General features: G+C 48.8%; 1 protein-coding gene across 1 annotated transcript in view; it reads left to right on the top strand.

Annotated features, from left to right (window-relative positions):
- Positions 1 to 4,627: 4,627 nt before the first annotated feature.
- Positions 4,628 to 6,862, top strand: part of LOC139054861 (uncharacterized) — a 127,123-nt gene continuing 124,888 nt past the window's right edge. The window contains exon 1 of the mRNA XM_070532529.1: positions 4,628 to 4,764. The gene's annotated coding sequence lies outside the window, so the exon portion shown is untranslated. The remainder of the gene's footprint in view (positions 4,765 to 6,862) is intronic.

Genomic DNA, 6,862 nt, shown 5'->3' with positions numbered 1-6,862 from the left:
AGACAAGCAAGGTGACTGGATGCCTCCAAGCCCTTGTTCGTTTATCACACTGTTCTGTTAGTAACCGAGACCTGAAGCCAATAAGCTCGAGTTCGGCACTCGTGTGGTTGCTGTGGAGGATCCATAATGAAAAGCACAAAAACAGAAAACTCAAAGGAAAGGATAAAGCACCATTTAAGCATTGCTGCAGCTCACCCCCTTTTGTTTTGTCTGGTCATGCTACATTTTTTTTACTATATATAGGCATGAACTTCTGCGCACAGCTTACTGCAGAGAGCATAGGTGATGTTCCCAATCAGTGTCCGATTTTTATATACACAATGTGCTGGCTGAAGGAGGCTCAAAACACTGCAATGGAAGCTTTTAGTAGAAAAGGTGCCTGGAAGGAAAAAAAAAAGAAGCTGTGCTGCAACCATGTTGGCACCATCTTGTCCCCTTAATAAAAATTCTGCTTCCATATCAACTGCAGCCCTCCAGTTTAAAGTACCAGTGCACTTATGAACAACGAATCAATTCTCAAAGAGCATGTGCAGTCCAGCCAAAAAGCATGGGCATGAATCCACAGTGTGCTCCTGCATTGAAGGTGAATAGTGCGTTCCATAATGGCGAATGTGCTTTAATGGGCTTCCCTGCAATGTTAATTTGTAAGGCACAAAGAATTGTCAATGAAGCTTACTACAAGCACAGATGCACTTGCAAATTATATCACAATTGAATATAATGAGCACAGTGTAAACCCATGCATCCTTTCCACTCTTAGTATGCTTTACTGCACGATGCTTATTTCCACCCATGTATTGCGGTGTAGCAAGCTACAGAAAAAACATTGCATAATTGGGTTTTTTAAGATTACCTTTCTCGCAATACACCAATGTTTTGCGGTGAAGCATACTGAAAGTGGAAAGGGGCCACTGTCACTGGTCATAGGAGTTCTTTAATTATACACTCTCGCACCCGCCGCTTCGCAGGTCGCCGAAGTGGACATACTAAGCTGGATGCTATGCTGGGTGATAGCGCCCCCTCCCACTTTTAGTATGCTTCACCGCGTAACTAAAATGTACTGAGGCCAAGAAGCAGTACATTTGTATTGAGTGAATAAACAAATTGTTTTTACAACAGTACAGAGATAAACGCGCAACATGCATCAGTCTACCACACGGAAGAGCGTCGCAACAAAAGGCAGCCGATTCACAGAGGCCGTGTAGCCCACTTATCAGTCGTAAAGGGTATTATGGGTAATTCAAAATTTCAGACACTCAGAAATATGTTTACGTTCGTACTTCTTGCTTAATACGACTGCCAGAACTTCCACAATAGAAAGTAATTTACAACACACAAACGCAAAGAACACAGACATATGACCCGTTTTCAACTCGGCCGTCATGTAAATGACATATGGCACGGAAAAACGTGAACATGCTGTGTGTTAGCATCGTAAACTTCATTCTATGCAAGGAGCACACCACAATCTCGCGACAGCCGCTAATGAGACCAAAACGGGAGCACATGTCTGGGAACGCGCAAATGGAGCCCCCATAAGCCACTCTGCTCCTCCCCCACCCCTGCTGCACGGCTGCACCACTCGTTTCAAGCACAGCGCAGAGACATCGCTTTTGCTTCTTGCTACGTCCTGGTTCAGTTGCGCTTATACATTCTATCATGGATTCTAACCAACTAGCCCGCCAACGTGTTTTAACCAAGCACAGCACACCCCACATATTCAGCGATGAACAGTGGGCAGTCAACGCAGTCGCATTTACATGACTTGCAGCGAGCAGCACATCCCTCGATGTCCGTTAAACAAAGTCGGACAGGGTGACGCCACATTGCGGTTTGCTGAACTGCGCTGCCGATGCACTAGGCCACTTCGACATTTCAATTGTCACCACCGCCGAGTTCTCAAGGAAGCATGGGTCACACAACGCAGATTCTGTGCAGCCAGAGCTCACGGAGGCCAAAGCCGCACTACCACTACTCACGGCTTTCCGCCAAGTAATGCAGAACCTACAACCAACACACAAGCAACGCAATGCAAAGCAATGTTGAACAAAGCGCGGTTCAGAGAACGATCAAGCCGAGAACGAACACGCCACGCCGCGTGGCGTGTTCTTCGCATAGAGTTTGGTTCTTGGTGCCTTCTCAAAAATCCCTAATCAATCCTGTCCCTAGGCACCTAGTATAGGGTCACGTGAGGGATTTTTGTACGACATTTATAGCGTCCTCGATCACCTTGCCCTGGGGTTGCCCCGAAACTAGAATGGTGCGGCTTGTACCGCCGTGGTGGCGCACTGCGGAGGGTCAACATCGAGGACAAAACTGCACCCATTGCAGGGTGCTTGCATGCAGCGCTACTTTGCCCCTGGCGCGCAAGACGTGCGCGAACACGCGCGCGCGTACATTTTGTTGTTTGCAGGTGCTGAGCATCTGCGGCAAGCTCGCGAACCTTGTCAAACTGCGTGCTCCGACATACCTGGTTGCAAGCAAACACCAATGGATCTTATAATTAATTCTGACGACCCATTCCTGACGACCCTTTCAACGAACCTGTCCACTTTCGGCCGCTCTTCACCACATACCGTCTTCGCTGTCAGACGAACTTGAAAAAAGCTCATCGATTGCGGCAATTAGCAGCGCTTCCTTTCTCATTGCCGACATCTCCACTGGCTAACTCCGTCAACTCCGTTGCAACCGCAGCTATCGGGCCAGAGCATCCACGGTTCTGCAGTCGGCAGGGCGCGCGCGCGTCCCGCAGTGCTTGCTGGGATTACACCCCGGCGCACCGCCGATTTTCTCGGTGCGAGACGGGGCAATGGAAAACCGCTCCAATAGGGTGCGCTTCCGGTGATCGAGGATGGTCGGTGCGCACCGGTGCGGTTGATCGAGGATGAAAGTGCGCACCAAGGCGCCCCGGTGCGGGTGATCGAGGACGCCATTAGAGGCACGCGTCAGAACTCTGCCCACACAAGCAATGCAAGCACAATCACATAAGCAACGTTGAACAATGCGCGGTCCGTGCGAGCCGGAGAACGATCACGCCGAGAACCACGGAGGAAGGAAACTGAGCAGAGGCCCTGGCGTCACTCCTTGTGAAGCCAATGAAACCGGAAGTTAACGTTGTTCATGGCGTTGCTCCGCCTATCGGGCCAGCTCTCCTCTCTTATTATGCGAAGCATATTACTAGAGCTCAACCCAGCTCCTCAGGCGCGGCGGTGTCGCCTTCAATACCACGCGGCACCGTGACGTCACGACAGAGGAGAAACGGGGCTCCAACTCGCGCCGTCGCTCGAGAGCTCAACCCAGCTCCTCAGGCGCGGCGGTGTCGCATTCAATACCACGTGACACCGTGACGTCACGACAGAGGAGAAACGGGGCTCCAACTCGCGCCGTCGCCCCCCGCATCGGACGCGGTGAGCGTCGAGCAACGCAGCGTTCGGCGCGACAACGAAATGTGCGCCTGAGCAAGCGCCGCACGCCTGAGCCGACGACACCGGCTTTTCTGCGACACGAGCTCCTTAATGTCGCGTTAAAATAAAGGCTAGTATGCTTCGCATCCTGGACCTTAGCTAAGCCACAGCCATTTTTTACATCTCTTACGAAACCACGCCGCACTGCGCGCAACCGTATGCCGCGCGCGCTTCGCAGCAATACTAAACAATCGTTAGCACGTTAGCACGATTACGCCCAAGAGGGCAAAATTTCCCGCGGATATTCCTTCATCCGTTGCCATGGCGCAGTACATTGCGTACAGCGTTGCATACGGAGGGGGTAGGGCCTCTCCTCAGTTTCCTTCCTCCGCGCGCTAGGAGAAAAGAGTGGAGAAAATGATGTAGTAGGTTCTCCTTTTTTTGCTGATTTTTTATTTCTTTGCTGTAGCGGCCACGCCTTTCGGGCCACAATGGCGGCTTTGTTGTTGTTCTGTGCGCTCACACGTGTTGCTCCGTAGGTTTCGTACCGCGGCAAAGGCGCCGTGCGGGCAGGTTTGCGTTGGTCTCCGTGTTTTGTTGCGCTGCGTTACCTGGACTGTGTTCTCCAGGATGTTGCAGTGGCCAGGTGGGACAGGAGGAACTAAAATTCGTGAAATGAACGCGCATGCAACGCTGTACGCAATGTAGCGCCATGGCAATGGCTACGGACGAAGGAATATCTGCTGGAAATTTTGCCCTTTTTCGCGGAGTCATGCTAACGTGCTAACGATTGCTTAGTATTGCTGCGGAGCGTGCTGGTCCGAGCAGCACGGTTGCGCGCGGCCCGGTGTGGTTTCGCGAGAAATGTAAACAAGAGAGGAGGGGTTGCCCGATAGGCGGAGCAACGCCATGAGCAACGCCAACTTCCGGCTTCACTTTAGCTTCACAAACAGTGACGTCAGAGTTTCCTTCCTCCGTGGCGTACATAAGCTTCTCCTCAGTTTTCTTCCTCCATGCCAAGAACGAACACGCCACGGCGTCGCTCGGCGCCACCATCATGCCTTCTCAAAAATCTCTAAACGATCTTGTCCCTAGGCACCTAGGATCAGGTCAAGTGAGGGGTTTTTGTACGACAATTACGTATAGGCAAGGGCTTGGTGGCGCAACCCATCGCCCCGTTCCAAAGGGGACGCTCATAACATCCATCCACGTATCCCAGCCACTAACTTGCTAACTCTACGGCTCGCCGTGTGAGCCATGTGACCATGTCGCGCGTTCTATGGCGCGTATTGCGGTGTGCGGTTGGACGCTGTATTTGACGTTTCTTTATCGTTCTGGCGGCGGTTGACATAGCGCACAGGTGCAGTATTTGCTCTATGAATTGCCCTTTTTTGTATTTTTGCTGCTGTCCGCGTGTGTTCTGTTGCCCTTATTCCATGTGATCCGTCTCGTTGTTTCTTCAAGGCGAGCCTTACTAGCGTACGCATGGTGCAAAACTCGATGCCGCGACATTTGTAGGTTCACGAGATATTTCGCGAGCAAACTTTTACCACTGGCAAATGCCCGCTTTAACGGTCTGTCGTCATGCCCCGCGGGGCACGCAGCAAGTGACCTTGGGGGATTAGGTAGTACATTTTGCGGACCCAAACAGCTTTGTGTTCCCAAACGGACCTCCGCGCACCCTACGTGCAGCGCTCTGCTTGCGTTTTTTGTGCAAAGGTGAGCATGGTGGCAACTGCCATCACCCCGTTTCAAAGGGGATGCTCCTACCTTCCATCCAGCCATCCATCCATCCATCCATCCATTGCACCCTATTCGCTTTCTCTTGTATGCGTTCTTGCATTTTTAATAATTTTTTTGGAAACCCGATATTTTGCGTCCCCAAACTTTGTGTCCATGCAGGTGTACTTCCAATTATATGTTGACATATAATTGCTTGTTGCTCAATTGCTTGATAATTGAAAAACAACGCAATTAGAAGCCCGAAAGCCAGACCTGCTAGAGTGCATATTTTGCCCAAATCCCTAGGTTGTGGTGCTTTGTGCACATTCGAACGGTATTATTTATTTGTAAGCTGCAAGTTGGTGTAAGCTTTTTTTTATATTTATAATGCACGCATACTAGTTGCCCGTTTCATCATCAATTTCGTGGTGTGATGTGAAATACTTCTTGCAGGAACTTTTTTTATTCGCTTTGTTGTGCTACTTGCAGAGCAGTTAAACCTCCTTTAAAAATATGGTGAAGTTCTGAAATTCTCCGCAGATTTAGACGCGCTTCATAACTGCGTCTTTTTTGGAGGCAAAATAAACTTTTCAAGCGACCTTTATGGTTGTTCAGTAATGCGCACCTTGCAGGCACTAGTTGCGTCAGCTTTGTGTGAGTACTCTTCTAGAGAATGTACCAACCTTGTCTGGAGTACTTGAGTCGTGTGCTGTGGAGCAAAGGAAGCAATATTTCAGCATTGCGGATTGCCTGTCAGATCCGGTGTCATTGCATTGCACCAGTGCTTGCTTGCTTGCATGTAAAAATGAATATAAAAGAGACAGCAGCAATCAAATGCACTGCCATTATCGGCAATATGGTACCACACAGGCAGATGTTATGGTGATGTCAAGAAAGATTACAAAACCATTGTGCAAAGTGAAAACTTGGTGGAAGTGCAAGCTGTGTTCACATAGTGGCAATGAATGTAAGAAAGGGTAGGAATTGGACTCGTTGAGCACTATTCAGATGACAGACAGCCTGCAGCTTCAATGCTTAGCTTGTGTTGATAGGTCTATGGTAGCATTTCTAATGACACGGTTAGAAACAGTGTCTGCATTTCAGTGGGGGCAAAATGCAAAAGCATTCTTGTGCCGAGATTTAGGTGCACGTTAAAGAAACCCAAATTCTCAAAATTAATATGGAGCCCTCCACTGCATCATCTTTCGGAGCCCTAGTGCTGCTCTACAATGTTAATGCATCAGTCAATGAATCAAGTGGCACAGCTTCTTAGTCCGATCATGGGCAGCTTGCAAGTGCGGCCAATGGTTTCACAGTAACTTATGAAATGCTACTGCTTTTTTGCAGCCAGCACACTGCCAGCTCAGCCTATGACAACAAAGCATAGAATCGGCAATGAAGCATGTGGCCAAGTTTGGTCCTGAGCTTTAGGGACTTTATTTTATTTATTTATTTATTTATTTATTTATTTATTTATTTATTCAGAATACCCCTAAAGGCCCTCTAGCAGGAGGGTATTACATGGGGGGGGGGCAGTAACCCATACAGATGTAACAAATGAATAATAAGTCTAAACAAAAACGGGAAGTGATAAACTATAATCACAGAAAATAAAGAATAATACAAGGCCTATAAGATTGCCGTGGTACTAATAATAATCAGAAGTGTACAAAAAGTGAATATGAATCACAAGCACACAAAAATGGAGGGTAATCTGGTTCATAGAAAGCACACAT

The sequence above is a fragment of the Dermacentor albipictus genome, chromosome 1 (assembly GCF_038994185.2).
Source record: "Dermacentor albipictus isolate Rhodes 1998 colony chromosome 1, USDA_Dalb.pri_finalv2, whole genome shotgun sequence".
Lineage (NCBI taxonomy): Eukaryota > Metazoa > Arthropoda > Arachnida > Ixodida > Ixodidae > Dermacentor > Dermacentor albipictus.
Note: the sequence above shows the minus strand (reverse complement) of the source record. Positions and strands in the feature narration are given on the sequence as shown.